The following is a 22929-nucleotide window of genomic DNA, read 5'->3' as shown; positions in this document are numbered from 1 at the left end:
ACAGCTCCGCTCTGTATATAGTTCATGAGTAAATTGTATCACACGCTTTCTTACAATTCATTTTCTCTGTCTTGCAACTGTAGAGCACTTAAATTGCTTAATGACTTCAGCTATGCACTAAACATGAATGCCAGCACTTGTCATTAGCAGCCTTGCACATTCAGTTTATGCTACATATCTTTAAATAATATGTTTAAAAATTATTTTCTATATAAGACTTCAGGTGTCCTGCATTGTTAGTGCTGTGAGAAAGTGTAGATATCCTGCTTTTTAGTCCCTTATCAAGCTGCTAATCAGTGACATTCTGGTGCTTCAACTGCATAACTGTAAGAGTCAGTCTTCTGCTCTCCAGGCCTACAAAATATTTCTTTAGTCTTAATTCTGAGGTCATATTTTTCAGAAGCAGTTTATTATCTAAATGTAATTTTAAGTATCTTGCACACAAACCATTTCAACAGCCTCATGTGTTCTTGGAGCAAAGGCTAAGTTTTGCTTTTGAATACTCAGATGAATCTTACACCCAGATAACTACCGATATATGCATTTTATCTCTATTCTGGTGGAATTGATGAAAAGTGAACCTTTCTGAATCTGGACCTCTCTCCTGATCCCACAGGACTACAGGACATACAGGAAAGCTCAAAGTTTGTTTCTCAGATCTCACTCCTGCAAACACTATGGCTCTCAAAGATGTGCTTTGGTACAATTACTTAAAATTATTCAAAACACTATCACTTCCTCAGTTTAAGATCTGCCTCCTGGCCAGAGATTGCTGCAAGGAATGTTTAGGTTAGAGGTAAGGTTTGTTTGTACTGAGGTGATAATGAATTGGGGTAGGAGAGATAGAAGCACGTCCTGTTCTATTATGAAGATGGTAAGTTCTGTGAAGAAGTCTAGCATACAGCAGTGGGCATTAACCTTTCAAATTTATTCATCTAACTGGACCCCTTAGGCACTCAGATAATTTTACATGGTTGACTGACACTTTTTTTGGTGTTGTTTACAGCTACTTCCATGTGTAAACCCACTTGCTTTCCTAGACCTGTTTGGCATGAAGGCTGAAATCTGCTGGACAGTTTTTGTGTGCTAAATCTGTCTAACTAATAAATTTATCCAGCCGTAGGAGGAGAACAATGGCTGAGCACAAGCATGCCACTCAGCCTGACAAGCCCAAGGACACTGAAGAAGACGTTTTACAAGAACAGTACATGTCACTGGAAATGACAGGCTATACGCTTAAATATAAACTCAAGACCATCAATACAATTTAGCATTTCTAGCAGCAACAATCCAGTAACCCAAATTAAATACTATCCGTTCAAAAGACAATGGAAGCAAAAAGGAGACAAATTTGAAACGTTTGAGTAGCTGCAAAAATAAAGCTGGACCTCAATTTCTACTCTTATCAAAAACACATTGCCTGCAAGAACCTACAAGAGGAAAAGAAACCCCAAAAAACAAAACAGGAAAAAACCAAAACCAAAACCAAAAAAACCCCAACCAAACAAAAAAATTCCCAAAACCCAAAGCTCACCAAAATACACTAAAAAGAGAAGGAAAAAGGGGTGACAGAAGGGCTGAAAAGTGTCATTATTAGTGTTTGTGAATGCATATTCAGCTTTTCTCTTCTTGTTTTCTGTAACCAGGCAATTAAATAACCAGTGTTACTAGTCTGTATGGCTGCAGAAAAATTAGAAAATAACATTTTAAATGACTTAGTATTTAGATAGTAGATAAAAATGGATCACATATCTGGATGTTCCCAAGTTTATCTTTCTAAAAAAGGTCATGATGAACACTTTGAAGATCTCAATGCTCAGATTCATCAGAAAAAGAAGAAAATAACCTTGTTTCCAACTTTGCCTTTCCTAACTGTGGCCTGTTCTCCCTGTTTTCTGTTCATGGCTGTGTATCTGGCCTCAAGTCCACAGAGGCTGGAGACACTGAACTCTAATGGCAATCATACAGAAAAAAAGCAATCTATATTTTGAAAAATTAGTTTTAATATATAGGGACAGCTGAAGGCCACTGGGGGTTGAACTTTTTATATATAAGATGGGAAGGCATTTGTAGGAGGCTGTTGCCTACAACAAAAGTAGATTGGCTTATTTCCATGATATCCATGCAAAATTTATTGAAATTAATGTGAGTCATTGAATGGATTTCACACCATTTCTAGAAGAGATCTAAAGGAACAGCAATATAACTGAGCATAATGGTTTGAAAAACTGAGGCTGTAGTGAACAATGCCACAATGTAACATCAGCTACCATTAAATTAAATGACAGGATCAAAATACACATCCCCTGAGCAAACAATCAACTTACATTTCTATTAACTAATGGAAATTGTACCAACTACAATTCACGTTGACAATCATACAAAAACTCAGTGTTATAAAGTAAACATTGTAAAATAAAGTACAAAATTATTTTGCTATGTTATGTTTATTTTCTAACTAACCGGCTTATTGTTTCCAAGCATTATATTCCCAGCATTGCTACAGTGAACACACAGCAATGTGGCGCAGGATCTGGACATCTTACTGACACCCAGTGTAGAAAGTACAATAGCATAATTTGTTTCCAGCCTTATCCTCCGAGTGTCGAGTAACAGCCCTCTGTTATTTGTGTGAAGCCTGAAGCTTTAGCAGGAGACAATGCCTTTCAGGAACCTCGCTGGGGCCTGAGCAGCCATCGCACACCTGACCGATCCCGGGCGCTCCGTGCTTTGGCTCTGCGTTACCCGCGGGCCGCTGGGAATAGCCAAACCCGACTCCCGCCCCGCGGGCTCTCTGTGACCAGGTGTGAACGTGTTTCTGTTCCCAGCACGTTTAGCGCTGCAAAACTCGCCAGAGAGCTAAAAGGGCGCTTTATACGTTAATTTTGGATCTTTGCCTGTCTAAACTCTTAATCCAGGCGCCGGGCGCCTCCGCCCTCCCCAGCGGCTCCGGCGGGACTCCGGCCGCGGCGGAACCCGGCCCGCGGGAGGCTCCCGGCCGCGGCGGGCGCACGCCTCTCCTGCGGAGCGCTCTCGCGGAGCGGCGCTGCCGCCAGCCCGGCTCCACGGCGGCCCCGCGGGCGCGGAAGCGGCACACAGCCCCCCAGGGCAGCAGCGTTTGGGGTTCCCTTGTTCCCTCCCTTCAGCGATCCCAAACTCCGTTCTAACGCGTTTATTTCCTCCTGCGTCCCAAGCCAGCTTCCTGCCCGCGCTACCACCGCTTGTCCCCAGCATCCCGCCCGCCCCGCCGCTCCGCGCCGCCGGTTCACGGGCGGCCCGGGACGGTGGCGGCGGCGGCGGGGGCGGTGGGCGGCCCGCGGGAGGCCCCGATTGGCGCAGCCGGCGCACGTGGGGCCGCCCTCCCGCCTCGGCGCTGGCAGCGCGGCCGCCGCCGCGGGGCACGGCACGGCAGGGCGGGAGAGCGCACCGTGCTCCGCTCCGCGCGGGTCTCCGCGCACCGCACGCGGCGCTGCGGCGAGGAGGGGAGCGAGAGGACTCAAACCGAGCCTGCGGAAAGGTGGGTGTGGGGGCGGCAGACGCCGCGCTGCGGGTCGCGGTGGCCGTGGGACGGGCGGGGGCGATGTGCCCATCGGCTCCCTCGGTGGTGCGCCGCGCCCGCCCCGTTGGGGCTGCCGGCTGCCACGGCAGTCCGCAGGCGGAGCTCTCCGAGGGAGCGGGGCAGCGAGTTAGCGATTAACTCTGCCGTGGCGTCCTCCGCCCCGGCACGGCGCTGGGAGCGCCTGGGCGCTCCGGGGGTGCCGGGCCGAGGCAGCCGGGTCTGCGCCCCGGGGGGAGGCGGCTGTTCCCGCGGGCGGGGGCGGCCGGAGCCGCGGAGCTCCGCCGAGCGCCGTCTGCGGCGCGGCTGGGGCGAGGCGGGCGGTGTGTCCGGCAGCGCAGCCCTTCAGCCCTCGCCGTCGGAGGCTGTGCGAGCGGGGGGGTCCCGGCCCTGGCCGTGCGGCCACCCCCCGGCACAGGAGGCTTTGCTCTGACACCGGCCCCGAAGTCTGCGCTGCCAGGAGTCGCTGGTGCAGCCCGGCGGTGCTCGGTCCCTGTGGATCATCCTCGGGAGGTTCTGCGGGTGGTGAAGAGCAGCACAGAACTGCCAGTAAACGTTAAGCAGATCTACTGGTCCCCTTCCAACAGGATGTTTCGGGAGTAACCTTGACAGTCCAGTGAAACGGCCACCAGCACCTTCCTCGCCTTCTGTTTGAGCCAGCTTTGCTAAGGGAAAAGTAAAATCTACAATCGTCATTATCCACTTGTCTTGTGCTGATGTTGATGAAATCTGAAGTTCAAGAAAATATTTAACATTATTTAGAGAAATGTGTTATTCTTTTTTCATCATATTTTGCCCTCTGTCAAACAGAGGAGCTTATGTTTAAGGAATTACATCACTTTGCAAATCCCTCTATCTTTCTCTAAAAATAAACTGTCTTTTAGGATGTCTTTAACTTGGCTGTTTTCCTTTTGTGAGTCAGAGCTAGTGTTACTGCTTTTCATTGCTTGAACAGGCTCCACAGACGCCTGACACCTCTCTTAAGAGTTTTAAGAGTTGTTGCTCATGTGATGGGGATCATCTGGCAACTCTGCTTAACGTTACTGAGGCAGACAGGACCTTTTCCATCCTGAAATACTGGAAGATGACAATAAGGTATCTTGATTCTCTTTCGATTATGACATCTAATCAATGCTGCACTGACTAACTGTAGGAGAGGTCTATGACCTGCCGTCCCTTATAAGAGAGGAGTAAGCAGAGGGCAGGGAAATTGTATCTTGCTGGTGATGCATTGAGTTGGCAACTGAGAGGTTTCTTTTTCACATCTATAATTTCCTAGCACACTTCACTCCTGATTTTTTCTGTAATTGTAGTAAAGTATTTTAATGAGACCCTAAGAACTCCAAACGTAATAAACACAGGAGAAATACTTGTGCTAGTTTGTGGGCACGTAATCATAATGGGGAGTTGGGCATTATTTTTTTTTCCCTCACGCTCTGTGAATATGAATTTACAGCTTCTTGCCCCTAGGACGGATGTTCCCCCATGAGGTTGATGTTAGTCTGCTTGATAAATAACTTGGAAAAAGTCACTTTCAGTGAAATGTTTAAGGCCTTTCTGCTTGAGGGAATGCAGTTACAGTGTAGCCGTGCCACACTAATTTCCCTTCTAATACTCTTGATTTTCTTTAGGAATGTGCCTTAAAAGTGGGATGGCACCTTTAAAAATGCACTAAAGTAAAACAATGAAAATAAAAAGTACTGTAACATTTTGAGTGTAGAGTAAAAGAACCATTTTGGAAGTTAGCCCAATCACCATTTTGTGATAGCTTCCTCAGGTGAAGGAATTTCCAGGTGGAAAAAAAAGGCTGTGAAGAATTGTGCAGTGGAAAGTAAGGGGTATCCTACCCCTGAGTAAGAGTGTTTGCTGTGGTGACAGATTTCTGTTAACTTTCACATGTTGATTTCTCATCTTTGTTTCATTTATCTTCAAGTTTCTGAGTGTCTCTCTAGACTTGGTCTAGATAGGAACATACAAAGTCAGGGATGTGTGATGATGGTATTGTGAGCTATAGAAGGGTAAAAGAGAAGTATTTTACCGGGGTTTTCTTCTTCCAGATTTATGTTCAGATCACCTCACTCGTGTGCATGTGGGATTTTTAGACAGTGAAGATAATATAAAAATGAGCTATTTATAAAGTCCTCAGTATGAAGGGTTTTTTTCCCTCCTAGTTGAATATTCTTTCTTTGCACTACTTACAGTTGCTTATACTAGAAGTCCGCTTCTTAAGTAAGGTGAATTTATCAATAGATACTTCTTGTGTTTGTAGTGTTGTTACTAGATTAAAGCGTACATTTTAGGAAACTTAAAAATACCTTTAAAAAAAAATGCAGCTTATAAGACTATATGTGGTAAGATGTCTTCTGTTTTATTATGAATAAAATTCTATAAAATGCTAACTCTGTAAAATAGTAGCTGTTAGCTTCCTTTGGGGAGAGGCATGCTGTCTAAATAACAGTGCATTTATTCTTTCTTTCTTCTTTCCTTGTAGCTTAGTGTCTATTTCCAGTGTCCAGCTAGTAAGCTAACATTGCCAAGGTTGTAGAGAAGTGTTTTAATCACAGGTTTGGAAGTGTCTGGAAAACATGATGGTAAGACAAACTTGTCTTCTGTTTTTAACCAAGCAGGAATGCTATAGCTAACGTGTGCAGAGACAAATCAAGTCCTTCAAGTGAACCCTTAATTTGCCTAGTCCTTTATTGGTGCTCTCTAGTGATGTTGGAGATTTGAAAAATGAATAAACTAAAAAGCCTTGGCATTAATCTCTGTTGTAGCCAGACATGCCGGTGAATTCATTAATACACTTTTGCATATGACTGCAGCAGTTTGTGCTGGTTTAACTGTATAGAAGCATGTTTAAATTTAGGCTTTTGGTTTGCCTATTTCTTGTTGTTTTGAGTCAGGACATGCAAACTGGGATGTATGTAGTATTTTATCAGTGCTAATAAGCATTGTAGCATTGTTCTTGTTCTGTAGCATTCCTTGGTTATACAGATCTTTAATTTATCCCCAACACATTTCTTAAGCTTGGAGAAAAGGAGAAGAAAATAGTAATAATAATTCAAAACAAGAAATATGTTAACAAGAGAAGGAACTATTGTTTTTCCTGCATAAATTATGTTGTCACAGAACATTTAGGCTGTGGTGTGCAGGGAGGAACTCTGGTTTTAGGGGAGTGGGAGGAAGGACATTGCCTCTTAGTACCTTTTTTTTTCTTCTCTGAGTAATCTGCTATCAGAGAAATGAATGATGATTTCTCAAAAGCAAATGCATTTCTGAGGCTATATATAGCAGAAATAAAGTCGTGAAATGTATTCACTCGGTAACTGAGGGCCAAAAAGAGATCAGACCGTTTAAGAAAATCATTGTATTCAAACTCTTTCAAAACTGCCAGTATCGTCTTCCATCCTGAAAAACCTTTTTCCAGTAGCCCCTTTTCTTTTGCAAGTGTACGTTTGTTGGAGGCCCCAGTTGACTTTTGGCATGTGTTGTTCATTGTGGTGCTCTAGAGCTCACAGCTGAAAGTTAAGCTGCCTTTTTCTCTATCTTAAGCTTAGGCAGACATCCTCTGCACCTGAGGTTTTTGACACAGACAGTGCTGTGGGGCTTCTTTGTAATAAATCCCTTTGTAAATGGGATTGCATGACTGTGAGTTTGCTTGATATATTACATATTCCTACTTTCCCTTTAATAATTTTTCTTGGCCGATAGTTTTGGGAAAGGATTCCTGCTGTGCTGAAGTGCTGCAGGTCTGGGAACAGTTTGGACTGTAATGTTCCTGGAAGGGTGGGCTGTGTTCTTTACAAGATAGCACTTGTTTTGGATTTCTGATGCTTGGAAGACCTAGGTTTATATATGTGTGTGTTTAATGTTGTCAGCTTCAGGCTTTCGTGCGTAAATAACAGTGGTAATCTACTGTCAGCAGCCCCAAGGGAAAATAATCCAGACATTTCTGTTCTATAGCATTTCAATTTCCTTAATAAAACAGGAGCAATGTGAGAGTTTAGGGTTGCTCAGTGGTGCAGAATTCTTAGCAGTGGCTATAAACACAAGTTATTAAAAGTTTTACTGTCATGTACTGATGCGGATTAAAGTCCAGCACTAAAAGCTGAACTTGTTTTTTCTTGCCCTTTAAACTTGGTTCTAATCTTGCTGTAGACATGAGAACAGTGCCAGCTCCAGGAATCTTATTTTTGTCTTTTCTTCTGCCTTTACTATCTTGTGTGGTTTTAAACTTCAGGCATTTTCACTTCATTATCTCTTCCTAGAGATTCCATATGTTTTTTAAATGCGTGAAGTTTTCAAGTAGTGTAAAACACATTGTGTAATTACAGCCAGATCTGTTAATAATAGGGGAAGCCCCAAGATTACTTATATCTGTATGAAACACTTAGGATGGAGACAGTTTGCAAAACAGGTTTAGGGATAGGTTGAGTTTTTCTTGTATGTGCATAAAACAGTACAATTAAACTTATAACAGTAATAAATAATAAACTTGGTTCGCATTAGATTTCAATATAGGAAGTTAACATACTCCTACTTGAGTTAAACTGAGCCATGGTTAAATTATTAAGATTCTGCTGCTGTGGAAACAATTCCTTTTTCTTGAAGCATCACCGTAAGATAAAACTGGAAATGTAACTTTTGTAAAATTTGGTGCTTACCTGCAATTCATCTGCAAAAAATACGTGCAATTTCTTCTTGCTAATTGTGCTGGCCAACAAGTTGGTTATTTATACATTTTGGTTTTGCGTCTCCTTTTCACAAGCCATTTTGTGCTATGCATACAGGCTGTTTTAGAAAACACTCTTCTGCATCTTGGAAATACTTGCTTAGAGAACCAGTAATTCCTTAACTTTACTTAAAGGTTTTTTTCAGGATTGTTGTGGTACAAAATTGAAAACTAATCTAGTTCTTTTTCTACCTTTCCACTTGCTAGTGTATTTAGGAGGAGGGGAAGAACAAACAACTGGCCATATGCAGTATTCACTTGGAAACTCCCTCTTGGTAATGAATAGAAATTCTAGGATGTTCACGAGCTTACTTTTGAATTGTTTGCCTTTATGGGCCATTATCTGAGCATATCAACTTTCTGTAGTCATTTAAAGGGACACAATGCTCAGTTCAACATTGCTAATCACATATGGAAAGAAAGAAGGAAAATATGATCAATTATTGACAGATTGGAATTATGCAGTTAGAATGAGTTCCTGTTAGTTCATTTATTTCCTTGAGCTTTTATGGCAGGTTCCTGACGATGTAATAAAGTGTCCAAGTGTTCTGATATGCCCAGAGGTTAGTGACTAGTCTGTTAGCACCTCTGTGACTTAAACATGGCAAATAGTGTTTTGAAGTGGCAATTTGTTCAGTGTGGGTTAACAATCAACTCTACCCTCTTAACATCAAGCACTTGTTATTCTGTAGGACTCTGTCTTGGGGCCTTAGGCTGTCAGGTAGCATGAAGTGGAGAAAGGATGGATGCTCAGAGATGTCCTCTACTCATGTCTGACAATGCTAAGGGGCTTCTTTCTGGCTTTCTGGTGGCCATCAGTTCCTTGCTGGTAGGCATCCACTGCAGGTGGGCTCTGTACCTGGGCCTGTGCCACTTTTTTCATTGAATGGAAGTTACAAGATTCAGAGAGACAAAAAAGTGTCTGGTGTCTTTCCATAGGAAAGGGCCAACAAAAAAACTTGTATTCAGCTGCCCTTAGTCTCTTAAGGACAGATTTAAAGGTAGGTGTTGAAACTCCGAATTCACAACTTAGTTTTGTCATTTTAAAATCTAGATCTATGCTGAAGGGATTGCCTGAAGGAACCAGTCTGACTTTAAAATACAAAAACCCCCAGAAGATCACAGAATTGTAGAACAGCTGAGTTTAGATGGGACCTCTGGAAGTTCCTTTTTACGGTTTTATTATATCGTTCTCTTTAGGAGGAAAGCTGTGTTAAGCTTAGCTTTTTTTTGGACAGTGCTCTCAGGCACATGGTGTGATTCTTGGGGTTGTCTGTGCAAGGCCAGGAGTTTGACTTCATGATCTTTGAGGGTCCATTACAACTCATGATGTTCTATGATTTGTTTTGGGAGATGCAGAAAGGAAATTGCAGCTTGTAAATAAAGAGGTTCACTAGTATGAGGGGATATCAAACAAAGAAGACTTTGTTTTGTGAGCAGACAGCTGAGTGAAGCCAGAGGCACATTCACAGATGGAATGGAATTCTTGGTTACTGGAACTGAAATTTTCCTCACTTATGTTTTTTTGAGTCTTAAATGGGGACCTTTTTAGCATCATCTTATATTGTGCCCAAGCTATTAATTTTTGTCTTCATCAATACAAAATTACAATTTCAGTATAAACACACTTTCAGTATGTTCTTTGAGGAAATATTATTCTTGGCTGATTTTAATAAAACTCCCAACTTAAGAAAATTAATATGTCAGTTGTTTATTTAAAACATCAGTTTTACTGTAGCCACCGTGCATTTGCAGCTGTTCAGAAGTGACTGTCAGAGGAGCAAAGAATGATTCAACAGCATATGAAATGCTGAATGCTTCCCACATCATTGGTAATGTATGATCTGTATTTGAAAAATGTAACCAAGACTGAATATTTACATGTTTTAAATTTTTTTTCTGGGTGGCAGACCAGTTTGAGTGTAATATCAGACTGAAGTTGCTTTAAGTTAGGATACTTGGATCACTTTCAATTTACCAGGGCCTGAAATACACATACAGGAATTCATGATGGAAGTCTGTGTTTTGAAGATTCTGATTTAATTTAACTCCTATGGAAACTGAAGGCTGTAGCTGACTTCACTGGGACTTGAATAGACCATGTAGGCATGCTTTGTCCCGTGGAGTTGCCTTACTTTTTTGTCTCCTGTGTATTTAGTAAGGCTTCAGATGCTCCTTTAATATGTAACTATAGGACTAGGTAATGTGTTTCTTAGATGCCAAAACATAGCTACAGTACATAATCTATCTTTTTTATACCCAAATATAAGATTAAGGATTTGCCATAGTGATCGGTTGTACCTTGCAAATTTGTTAATTAACCTGCACTTAGACACAGATTGTGTTTGTGATTCAGTCTGAGCTTAAAGCTAGAGTCCTTCATGTCAGTTCTGCACTGACTTGTGAGTTAATGCTGTCTACTTAGGCACCTGATTATCTCCTGACCTGAGGTGTCCACACTTCCCATCTAGTCAGTGGAGGGAGTTGAAAGCCCTGGGGGCATGAATCACAGCATTGTAGTGTTTCACAAAATAGTAATGACATTACTTCAGTAAGCAGTATTAAAAAGGACAAACAGAAATAGCTTTTATGTGAGTTAGGAGTAAGGCAATACAATTTTGTGACTACTGTGTTAGCTGAAGGTAGCTGTGTCTGTTGGGTTACGCCCCATTTACACATCTTGACACACCACTGTCCCTGCATGCCCCAGTTTGCCAAGGTCATACTGAGTTGTGGATGGTTCTTGTCCCCAGCCCAGGAAATCAGTTGCATGGGGGTGTCTCTTGAGAAAGGTTTGTGAAGGTAAGATAGTTGATTATCTGTGAAATCTTTCAGGAGGAAGTTAGGACCTCTAACTTACTTAAATGATTTGATGAAATCTGAAATATGACATTTAATGTCTTAAAAGTACATTCTTTGTGCCCAATATGATATTTTAACTCAGAGCCCTTATCTGACCGAAGGATAATGTGACAGCCTTTAAAGGATTAAGAAACCAGTGTGCCTATACCTTGATTAAGGAATTTAGTAGATAGGAGCCATGTATAGGGTACCTTCACATCCTCATAAAAATTGCATAAAAGACTAGTTTCCGATTCTGTTTTGTTGCTAGACAATATTTCATTTTAGGGGACAAGAAGTATGCAATTAAAATATATTAGACTTTAGTAACTTCTAATTTTTTTTTTTTTGTTTTTGGGTAATCATTATGCATTTTAACCTCCTAAAAAGAAAACTTCAAAGATAATCTCTGTGAGCTAAGAAATATACTGGATTTAGTCATGTCATGTAAAACGACACTGCATTAAACTGCCTTTCTTTTTCCTTTTTTTTTTTTTGGTGATGGTTATTCCTGTGAAAGAGACAGTAATGTTTTGGAGTGGGAGTGTAAGGGCTTATGGTTCCAGATGTCTGTGGGTCCACTTCTAGTTACTTCTGTATAAATCTTCTCATTTATTCTTGTAGAAATGACTGCTTACTTGTGAAAGTGGGCAGGTCTGGGCTGAGGCAAGTCTTGATCCTGTTGTCCTTGGAGTGCAGTAACAGTGCTTCTGCATTCCTGCTAGGGGGGTGAGAAGAGCATCTTTGCAATTCTGCTTTCTGTTCCTCTCCACTAGCTTATTAGGGAGCCGACTTGGTTTTCTGGATGTTTGGGTAAACAAAACTGTAGTATCAGACACTTGTTCATTTCATATTTGTCCCCTATGGAAGCTTGTGAAGCAGGGTATAGTCAAGATGCTGACATAGCTCATGATTAGTTACTTGTTTCAAACAATAATAGTTGGTATCTTCAAATCTTAACCTTAAAATACTGGCTCACTTTTTTGTGTGAAACTAGTCTTGTTATTCATTCCAAAGCTAAATGTGCAGTTTTATTTTTGTTTTTTTTGTATTCGACTTGGTTACAGTGAAAAGTGCAGGAATGGATTGTCTTTGCCAGTAACCCAGGCACTGCTTTGGGTGCTAAGTGAGGCTTCCTTACAGCTCTCCCTGAGCTGTGATCAAGCTGAAGAATGCAGTTGTGCAACCCTGTAACATTGGCCTGGTGGTCCTACAAGTGCTTAGCAGATGCTGAACTCTGCCATACATTCATGAGCTTCGTGTGGTGGGCCCTCATTTGCTGCAGAAGGAAATGATCTTAAATGAGCTGTTAAAGGTGATATCTGTGGTAAAATTGTGGTGATAACAATACATCTTTCTAGTTCTGTTTTTATAGATTACCAGTGTATCATACTTTATCTTTTAAGCAATTCAGTAAGAAACTTGTAATCGACTCAGTGTGCATTGGAAGTCCCCTCAGTATTAAAATTTGTGAATTTATCCCATGGAGAATGTTGCCCAATGTGTAACACAAGCATCTTCCCTTTCCAGTTTATAACAAACCTGTTATTTAGGTTTTACTCTAGAAATAGGAAATGATATGTATGGACTGTTTTTCTGTCTCTTTCATTGTGCATCTGTTGTGCCTTCCTCTGTGTCTGACATAGTTTGTGCATGTACCCTGCACATAGTCTGTGCATGTCTCTGCACAGAAGGAAATGAATTTTCACAGGTGGAGCAATAAAAGCCACCCTTTGTGAAGTGTAGTGTCTGGGTGTTTCGCAGGGAGCTGGTTTGGTGACCAGAGTTACATGAGCATTTTCTCACTTCCTGCTGATGACAAAGCACTAAATCCCAGGTTATTTTTCTGTATGTTCCCCCCACTATGTGGATTTATTTCATGTTCTTTCAGCACAGGCTTATCTGAACTTCAGGATGTTCCCAGCTTTGACATGAAGGCTCATATTTATTTTTGCCTTTTCATTTAAACATTTCCTGTTCCTCCCTTTTCAAAAGGGGGTATGAGGTGGGATTGACAGTTGATATCTGTTATGACTTTAAAAGGGAACCTTGCTTTTCTGATAGAGGGGCAAATACCTAATTTAGCTTGCAGTAAGAGGAAACCCCCTATTTATTTCAGCTATCCTGAGGAGGGAATAGTAGGGATCAGAAAAGTGGAATCCAAACTGATATGATTTGTATTACTACTGTAATATAATTACTATTGAAATACTACTGTATTCTGAGTAAAATTTTCTGAAAATTAGAAAAGAGATATTATAGGACTCCCAGAAAGTGCAGCAGTGCCCCTAGAAACATGTCTGACATGGGAGGAAGTGAGAGTTCAGTACCATTGAAACACAGAGGGGTGCAATGAGCTGCCTTCTGAGGTGTGGGAGCTGTGGGAGGTATTCATCTGATTAATGAACCAGTAGCACTGGTTCAGCTGTCTTCTTTGGACAAGGATTCCCATTACATGGTCTCAGCTGTGTCTAATCTCAGTCTTTGTTTTCTGCCTTTATAATTTTGTCTGTTTCTTCCTCATTTCTCACTATTTCTTATTTTAGCAGCCCTTGTATGTGATCTTAATCATGAGGCCATTCTCTTTCAAATCTCATTTAGCAGTCCTCTGGGACTTCTTAAGGGACTAAATAGGTGTATGTTTCGCTGTCATGCATCAGCTTAAATATTAACTTTGGCATCCTTGATCAAAAAATTTTGACTAGAGATTGATTTCCTCTACTGATAGGCAAGTTCTCACTTTTCTTTCTTCATGTTCTTATTTACTCATTTAAATAATTGTACTTTTCTAGCTTATCTTAGAAACAAGGTAACTTTGGGGAAAGTAAGATGTGACCCAGATGACTGGAAAAGGGGAAACCTGCCCATCTTGGAAAAGGATAAGGAAGGAGGATCCTGAAAGCTACCAACTTGTAGCCTCAGCTCTATGCCTGGGAAGGTCATGGAACAGACCTTGTCCTAGTAGCCATGCTAAGGCACACGGAGGACAGGAAGGTGACTAGAGACAGCCAGCACAGCTTCACCCAGGGGAGGTCCCACCTGATCAAGTGGCCTTCTATGTTGGAGTGACTCTATCAGTGGACAAGGGAGGCTACAGATGTCATTTATCTGGACCTTTGACGTGGTCCTCCCCAACCTCCTTCTCTTTAAATTGGAGAGAGAAGGATTTCATGAGTGGACTGTTAAATGGATAAAAAATTGGTTGGATGGTCACATCCAGAGGGTAGTAGTCAATGGCTCAGAGTCCTGAGGGACATCAGTGACAAGTGGTGTCCCTCAGGGATCTGTTTTGGGACAAGTGTTATTTAATATCTTCATCAATGACACATACAGAGGGATTGAGTGCACCCCTCAGCACGTTTGCAGATGACACCCAGCTGAGTGGTGTGGTTGACACACCTGAAGGACAGGATGCCATCCAGAGGGACCTGGACAAGCTTGAGGAGCAGGACCACGGGAATCTGAGGAGTTTTAGTAAAACCAAGTGCTGGTGCTGCACCTGGGTTGGGACAACCCCTGGTATCAACACTGGCTGGGGATGAACAGATGGAGAGCAGCCCTGCCCAGAAGGATTTGGGGGTGCTGCTGGGTGAGAGGCTGGACATGACCCACCAATGTGTGCTGGAACCGGACAGTCTTTGATGTCCCTTCCAACCCAAGCCATTCAATAGTTCTGTGCTTCTGTGACTTACTTTGTAGCTTCCATTTCCTTCTAGTTTCAATTCTACTTCCCTTTCACAATGTTCCTTTATTTTTCTTGTGAGTTGCATACTTTAAATGAAACAACACATTTATTGATGATAAGGGATGAAAGGCAATGGTTCTATAAATGCCACTGTGGTGTGTTCTGGATCCTTCCAGATACGTTATTACACTCTGTGACAGGATATGAAATATTCCACACACATTGAGTAAATAATAGTTGTTAGCAATAAATGCTTTTAAATTAGCAGAGCTGGATAACTTGTTTCTGAACATCTTAAAATGAAAAGCTGGAAGAAGTGTAGATAGAATAAGGAAGGACCTGTAGTTTTGTTAGATAGGTAACTAAATGGTTGCTTCTTATTCTGTAGTGGAACAAAATAAGCCAATGCTCTGCCAGTGCCAAAGGGTCACTGAAAAGAAAAAGTCAAGTTTGAAGTGGTGGGTTTGAATGGTTGTTTGCCTCAGCATGGTGCTGGCAAGTCTAATATATATACTTTATTATGTGCAGTGTATTCTGTATTTAATTAATCTTAAAATTTGAGCAATGTACATTCAAAGTCAAGAGAAATGTATCTGTTATCTTTTAATCTTTCATTGAATGGAGCAATTGATGTCACTGTAGCGTTATCTGTGTAACAAGGTACAGAACAGTGAAGGGCTGCTTCTGCTTCTGGTTGGTATTTTTCATTGTTCTAAAATGTCTGAGCACTTTAAGTACTGGTAAAATCTCTATTGTACTTTGAATTTTCCATTGTGTTTTTTTAAAATTGTTGGTTAAAGATTATCTTAAGTATACATAATTTGTAAATTAATCACATGTTTATGTATACCTGCGATCTTTGCTTTTTAAGAGGTGAGTTTGCATCTCTGCATAACCACAGTATTTTTGTGGTTTTTTTGTTTTGGTCTTTGGACTGAATGGACATCTGAGTCAAAACGCTTTTATTGGAAGATTTTTGGAAGATTTATTAGCAGTAGATCCTTGCTTGATTCCAGATGGAAATCTTGCAGTTCTCTTGGGGTTTCTATGAAATTGTTCTTTCCTACAGTAATAAAATAGTCTCTCAAGTATAAATGATGCTAGAATTGTCAAGCTGAGCAAGCAGCTAAAACTAATGAGTTGCAAAGAATCCCAAGTATGCATCTGGATATTAGGGCTATACCCACAGTTTTGTGATATCTTTATTTGAGAAAAGATCTCTTGCTTTCTTTACTTGCTGTGCAGATGGCCATACAAAAGATTGCTCTTTGAAGAAAGAATGGAACATCAGTAGGCACAGTAGCTAAAAGAACAGAATGCACTTAACTCTTTCTTAATTTCAGAATCTTTCTGTCATGAGGATTTAGAAGCAGCTCTTATAATGATATAGCTTTTGACAAATTAGTATCCTTGTAAAAACTAGATGAAAGCCTTTTAAGGAGTTGTAAGAACAGTATTTGTACCATGTGCTGTGTGCCTACATTCATGACTCCTTTATTATAGATGGGGATTTTTACAGAGTTGCCTGTGCTTGCAAACCCTTCTGTATGAATTTTTCTTGGAGAGACAGAAGGTTCTCAAATACTAATAGATCCTGTAGTCCATAACATATGTATACTTTGCAAATGAAATGCTTCTTTCTTTTTTCAGCAAATGGAGTATCCTTTTTTGTAGAAAAAAACCAAAACCCTAAACTTCCCCTTCCCTCCTTTTCACCCTGCCCACAAGTATTTTGCGATATTAACTTTAGAAATGTAGTTGACTCCTCTTTTCATCTTTGAAAACTCTCTAATATGTAGACAGGAGTAATAAAAATTTTTGATTACTGCAACCCTGATAATATCCCACTTTTTAAAAAGTGTTCTAATGAAATCTTGAAAGCATATGAACTTGTGGAAGACTAGGTTCAGCCACCTTAGCAATAAATGACCAGAAGAAAGCATATGTAGATTCCATTTAGGGTGCACTAAGACCCTAATTAGGATAGTGTTTAGTGGGTCTCTTTTTTTGAAACCTTCCTGCCAATCTGTATGTACTGTGTTTCATTGATGGTCTCACTGGACTTGTCAGGCTGAATATAGGCTGTTAGTTTATGTTTTGACTTAGCATCGCCCCTCAAATGCACACTGTATGTCTGCATTGTATGTAAACTTGCTATTAAAAAACCCCAAACAACTTCTTAGTATTTCTCGTATCTACCAGGGCTTGAATTCAGACCTTTGAGTTTCTGGGTGGGTTGTTTTGTTTTGTTTAAAGAATAAAACTTCCCATATTAAGCCTTCAGAAGGGGTTGTGATGGTAACAGGATAGCTGATACTTACTGGGTAAGGATGAAAAATGTTGTTTGCAAAGTGAATGTGTGCAAAATTGAATGGGTCTGCCTTATCTCTGTGGGGTATGGGAAATTTTTTGTTTGGATTTCTTTGCTTTTGTCTTTTGTTTATACTGTGTTTAATGTATTTCATTAGTGATAACATCTATGATAAAATGCATGGCTGGATCCTTGCATAATGGGAGAGGTACTGAAAGAGCTGTTAAATATAAGTAATTATCTGTGAGGCTTTACCTACCTGACCTGAAGATCTCTCTCCGGGATTTCTCCAGTCATTGAACATAATGAGCACAGACCATCACTAACTTTAAAGAGACTTGTGTACCTCACAGGATTCTAGGTCTCTATTGAGTGTGTGACACTGATTTTCTTCCTCTTGGAGGAAGGCATTTCTTCTTCCTTTTAGGTCTGTCCTGTCACTGTTGCGCACTTGTCTTCATATAAAAATTAATAGGGCTTCCCATCCTTCTTGTGTTATCTTCTTTCTTCTTTCTTCAGTTTCTTTCTCATTGACCTGTGTTATGTACTTGGATTGCCTTTCTTTTATCTTCTGTTATATCCCTTCACCAAATTTCACACAGGTATGAGTGGTTAAAAAGACTGTAGTTGCAGCAGGTTGCCTACTCAGGTTACAGCATGATTAGTGTGAAAGCTTAGTATTGAAAAGAGATTTCAAAGAAAAGTGTTAAGCTACTAGCAAAAATGTACAAAACCTTGATATTTAACAAGGTGTAGAATGCCGTGCACATTGCAGTAAAGAGTACTGATCACAGAAGTGTATTAATAACAATAATCTGGATAAGATTTTAACAATTCTAGAACAAGATCCTAGTTGATGCAAATTTGCTTAAAAATATTTTCCTTCTGACTTCAGTGTACATTCTCACACTTCTCTAGCCTTCCCTCTGTATTGTAACAGGGCTTACACCCCCTGAGTAAAGCCATTTTTGTTTCCTTTCAGAAATGAATAGAGAAGGGAATTGTGTTTCTGGTGAAGACAGAGCTGTGTACAAGGAAATACTAGATCTGAATTGTTCTTATTACAGTTGTGAAAAGGCATCAGAGCAGTAAACAGTTCTGTTGTACAGCAGGAAAGACAAATAAAGGACAGCAAACATTTGCATTTGATCTTGAATCTAATTTACATAGTATATTTAACAAGGCTATCTGCTTTGATTGTAGAAGAGCAGGCGATAAGGGGAGTAGCAATTTGGGTTTCCATTTATGCCCTCCTCAGGTATTTGCACCTCGGGCTTACTGGGTGTTAGATACCTCGAAGCAGTTAACATATTTGCAAAAGCTAGAAGGAATACTGTGTACATCTGAATGCTCAGCAAACATTTGTACATTATTTTAGGAAACCTCACAGGTCTTAGAGTAAACTTAAAAGTCACCAAATGTGCTGGTACACTGAAAACACATCTCGTCAGTGTGAATACAGTTGTACTAGCCTCCTGACTACTGTGAGATAAGGTCCTGAGAAGTGTGAGTTCTCCTAACAGAAGGCAGAGAAAACTTGATGTTTGAAGGACCTAGTTCTTTCTTTCTGTGTGTGAACCATCGTCTTTGCAGCACAAGGGAGGAGAGAATGAGGCAACTTTCTTGTGAGAGCTTCAGAGGGCATGCTGACTTGGTTTGAAAAACATTGTATGAAAAAGTCCTGTAGTTTTCTGTCCCAGCAATAGTATAGCCTGGGTATAGGCCTGAAGACTACCCTTAATATCTTTGGGGTGTGGATAAATGGCAAATGAAAAAAGATTACATGGGCTTGAAGGGAAGATGAAATTCATCTTCTTTAATTGTCAATTACAGCAGAAGTAGCCAGAATAACATGTTAATTTCAAGTAAACTGTTCAGTGTTGATTTAAAAGCCCTGAAATATATAAAACTACATATTTGTTCACAAAACTTGGGTAACTTGAAGCAAGTTGTAAATGTTTTTCTCCCTTTCCCCTACACCTCTCCATTCACATTTTGAAATTACATTGGGACTGTACCACCGGCTTCAATCATGTGTGATTGCAGTGTTGTAGGTTTCCCCCTCTCCTTAAATAAAGGTAAGAAAAGTGGGGTAATTACTATTCTCGCTGAAAGTGTGTTGTTGAGTAATAACAATGAGGGCATTTTGTTAAAGCTGTAAAACTGTTCTAGATCTCTCTCTCATCAAAACATTGTTCTTCAAACAAAACTGAAATACTCCAAAATGTAGTCTACCAGTATATGTGAACTAGAGGACACAGGCTCAAAGATCAGGCACAAAGTAGTGTAAGCACTTACTGAAACTAAGTTTATGTATAAAATGGTCGTAGGTAATTTCTTTTTACTTCTTCTTTGGTAAAAAGAAAAAAAAAAGGCCAATAAAAGCAGACTTGTGTGGATCAGAATTGGTAATATTCCATAGTTATGGCATTCAGATCCAACACTTTGCTCCTAACTCCTTTTCTTCTGTATCACCTGCACAGTGCTGCCTATTCCTGTCCCCCCCCAAAAAATACATACTGAAGATCTATAAATTGGGAATTTGGTTAATGATTTCATCTCCTGTAACCAGCTAAGTTCATTATCACTTCTGTGTATTCAGGTTGTGGTATGAAATTTGCAGATTTGAATTGCTCAAGGCACTCCTCAAAAGTATATCAAAACAGTAAGCCCAGAAGTTACAGCTTGATGGAGCTGAAGTAGAGGTGTTGAACAGAATGTAGTACTCTGGTGAAAAAGTATTTTAATTGTGTGCCTGGATTATCATAATAATTTTAAAGGATATTGGGACTGATTTAGCATAGGGGCAAACTGCATAATGAAAGGAAACATTGCAGTAAGAGACAGACAGTTCCTGCCAGACACTAGAATTACGACTTTATTGATAAATTTAGTTGGGATGATTTTTTTTTCCTTTCTGATGGAGGTGGCAGTTCCTGTCTTAGAAGATGACTTCTGAGATCTTCTGTTAATGTGTGCAACAGTGAGACTGCCAGAAAATGGTTCTCTAAAAATGCAATCCCTTAAGGTAACCAAATGCTTCATTGCAAGCAGTTTCTTTTAATCTGCAAGTCAGTAGGCATCAATCCTGTTTAGTGGTTTGAGTTTTAAAAGAACATTGATGTGAACTGAAGCTTGCATAATGCCAGTGATGGCTGCTTAATGCTTGTTATTTCTATGAGCTGTTTTAAATCCTAGACTTCACTGGTAGTGCAGATACTGCACATCATTTTCCGGAACAGAAATTGATGCTCTTCTGGATCCTCGTTTCTGCATTATTTTCCATGTTCAAGATCGAGTGACTGAGGAAGCTCCTTTTGCCTGCCAGTGGGCACAGCAATGTTTGTAGATATTTCCAATTTAGCAAAACAAGTTTATGAAGGCAATCAAAGAAAGGCCATTTTGAAATAGAGCAGGACGAGAAAGGGAGACTTCCTCTGTGGATACTGTCACTGTGCTCAGGTGAGAATGGTTTGGAAATCTGACTTTTGCATGTCGGTTTGCTTCTTTCTTTTTTCCTTTTTTTTTTCTTGTTGGTTTAATAGAGTGGGTATACTGGAGATCAACCCACATTAGCCCCTCTGTAATAATATGTGGAGTGCTGTCTCAGAACTAAAATGGGAAGAGGGAAGCTTATGTGGGACAGCAGGATGCAATTTATGAATGTGAGTTTTCAAATCCAGTGTTTTATTCAGTATACTTTCAGTGTGCATCTGTTTATGTACTTGGCACAGAATTACCACTCATTACATTTGGATTGACCATTCAATTGGTTTTTTTTATTTTGTGTTTTGGAGTATTCTGTATTATTAGATCACCTAAAATGTAGCTGTTTGTCAGTGAAGTTGAAAGTATTTTTTGCTGCTTTGGCTTGAAGGAAGAGCTGTGCTCTCAGCTTATTGATGACCTCTTTGTTTTGTGTGATTGTGCTAGAAGGTGGTAACTGGCATGTTGCTTTTTCATACTATTTAAGGATGCCTTGTAATTAATGTCATTTGCTGTTCTTCAAGGTAACTAATTCACACATGCAATAATTCACAAGAAACTGAAAGGAAGTTACATGGTATCTCTCTTTCAGCAGTGCTTAGTAAGCACGTTTCATCATCCCAGAAAATCTGTTCAGTCTAAGCCTAATTTTGGAAAAGAAGGAAAACTGTCTGTTTCTGTCTGGAACTTGCTCAATACAAAGCAAGCAATTTAACTTTTTGCCTAAAGACTTGTAATTTGTGTTTGAAAAAATTAATAACCATAAGGGAAATTCAATAGGAGTTTGAATCTTAGGTTTTTCATTTGATTTCAGCTGTCACTGAAGACGTGACTGGTTCATTTATTGCTTCATGTAACCTCTTTTTACGAATATGCTCTATGTTTCTGGTTTCCTTCTCCTTTGGGAATGCTTGATGGCTGTCATTGTGGATTTTTAGTTGAGTGAAAATGACAACTGTATAAGTGGCAGTTTTCAAATCCACTTTTAAAGAGATGTGAATTTTCCCAATTCCTTATAGATTGTATCAATCCTCTTGCAGCGCTTTTAATGGGTCTGTGGGGTCTCTTCAGCAGCTGGCAAGGAGTCCATCTGAAAACACTCATCAGGATCACCATTTATCCTATGCCCATTGTACTCTCTTTGGTTTGCTGCAAAAGTGCTGAGCTATCCCAGCATGGATCCGTGTGACTCATGAGTCTGTTGCATACTTTATCCTATGCATTAGCCCTGTAGTTGCCTCATGCTGATGTGTCACCAGCACAGGCATAAGCCTGGTGTATAAAATGGAATGCTCAAGTAAGAGAGGAATGCTTGGTGGAGCAATGTAATTAAGCATGGCGCAAACAGGACATGTCCATCAGTCAAATATGAGCTGTATATTCTGCAACCAAAATGTACAAATAAGTGCTCATCCTTTGGATGGACAGATATTTAGCGTTTTGATCTGTTAAATGCTAACTGACAGGATTATCAAGTGCTAAATAGAAAGCTCTTACTTTTTCCAGTTTTAAATTTGAATTTAGAAGATTTAGATCTGCATTTTTTTCTAATGCTGTTCAAACTAATTTTATATATCAAGACAGGGACAATAGTTTCTGATTTTGAAATGTCAGATTACTAGTTTCATTACTACTTTTTAATGCATTTATGCACTTGGACAGTGTTTGAAAGTTTGAAGTATTATACAGATGCCAGTGAGGTATAAATCATATAAATGACATTAGTAGTAAGTTAGACTAAAGGATATTAAAAATCAAGCCAAGCAATTGCTTGTTCCCTCTATTTATTTATTTGTTTATTTATATCTTGTAGGCATAAAGTGGGCTTCTTTTGGTTTAGACAGATGTAGCAATGACATTTCCTGATTTCATGTCCTGGGGTAAAAAAATACCTTTAGAAGAAGGTTACCTTGAGTTGGTGTTAACTGCTCAGAGAAATATCAGTTGTAAATAATGTATGTTTGAGCTACCCCTAGTAGGGACTGGATCTTTTAAAATGCTTTCAAAATCTATTTTCTGAGTTTCAGTATGAATTGAACTTCTTTCTGAACAGAAACTTCCTCATTCTCCTGTCACCAAAAATAAATTGATCCATTGTCTTTGGTGTTCTACTATGAGTAAGTCTTAACTGAAATTTTGTCTGTCATTGGTACCAGTTTATTTAGGTTTTATTGATATTTTCTGCTTTAAATCTCAAAATGTTGCCTCCTTGTGCAACAAAGAAGGCTGAAAAGAATCTGTTTTATCTATAAGTGGGTATAAGAGTCCTTGTTTACAATGGGCATTTATGCTTGTCATTTTATATATTCACTGACCAA

At 40.0% G+C, this 22929-nt stretch overlaps 1 protein-coding gene across 4 annotated transcripts in view; it reads left to right on the top strand.

Moving 5' to 3' along the window:
* Positions 1–3369: 3369 nt before the first annotated feature.
* STXBP6 (syntaxin binding protein 6) overlaps positions 3370–22929 on the top strand; it is a 101712-nt gene continuing 82152 nt past the window's right edge. Inside the window, exons 1-3 of one of the 4 annotated variants that reach the window (XM_069017717.1) lie at positions 3370–3517; positions 4144–4232; positions 4512–4651. The gene's annotated coding sequence lies outside the window, so the exon portion shown is untranslated. Of the gene's footprint in view, positions 3518–4143; positions 4233–4511; positions 4652–6047; positions 6148–22929 lie in introns of those variants that run through there. The other 3 variants (XM_069017720.1, XM_069017719.1, XM_069017718.1) reach the window with 3 other exon arrangements.

This window comes from Aphelocoma coerulescens, chromosome 5 (genome assembly GCF_041296385.1).
Source record: "Aphelocoma coerulescens isolate FSJ_1873_10779 chromosome 5, UR_Acoe_1.0, whole genome shotgun sequence".
Lineage (NCBI taxonomy): Eukaryota > Metazoa > Chordata > Aves > Passeriformes > Corvidae > Aphelocoma > Aphelocoma coerulescens.
This window is presented reverse-complemented; position numbering and strand designations above follow the sequence as displayed.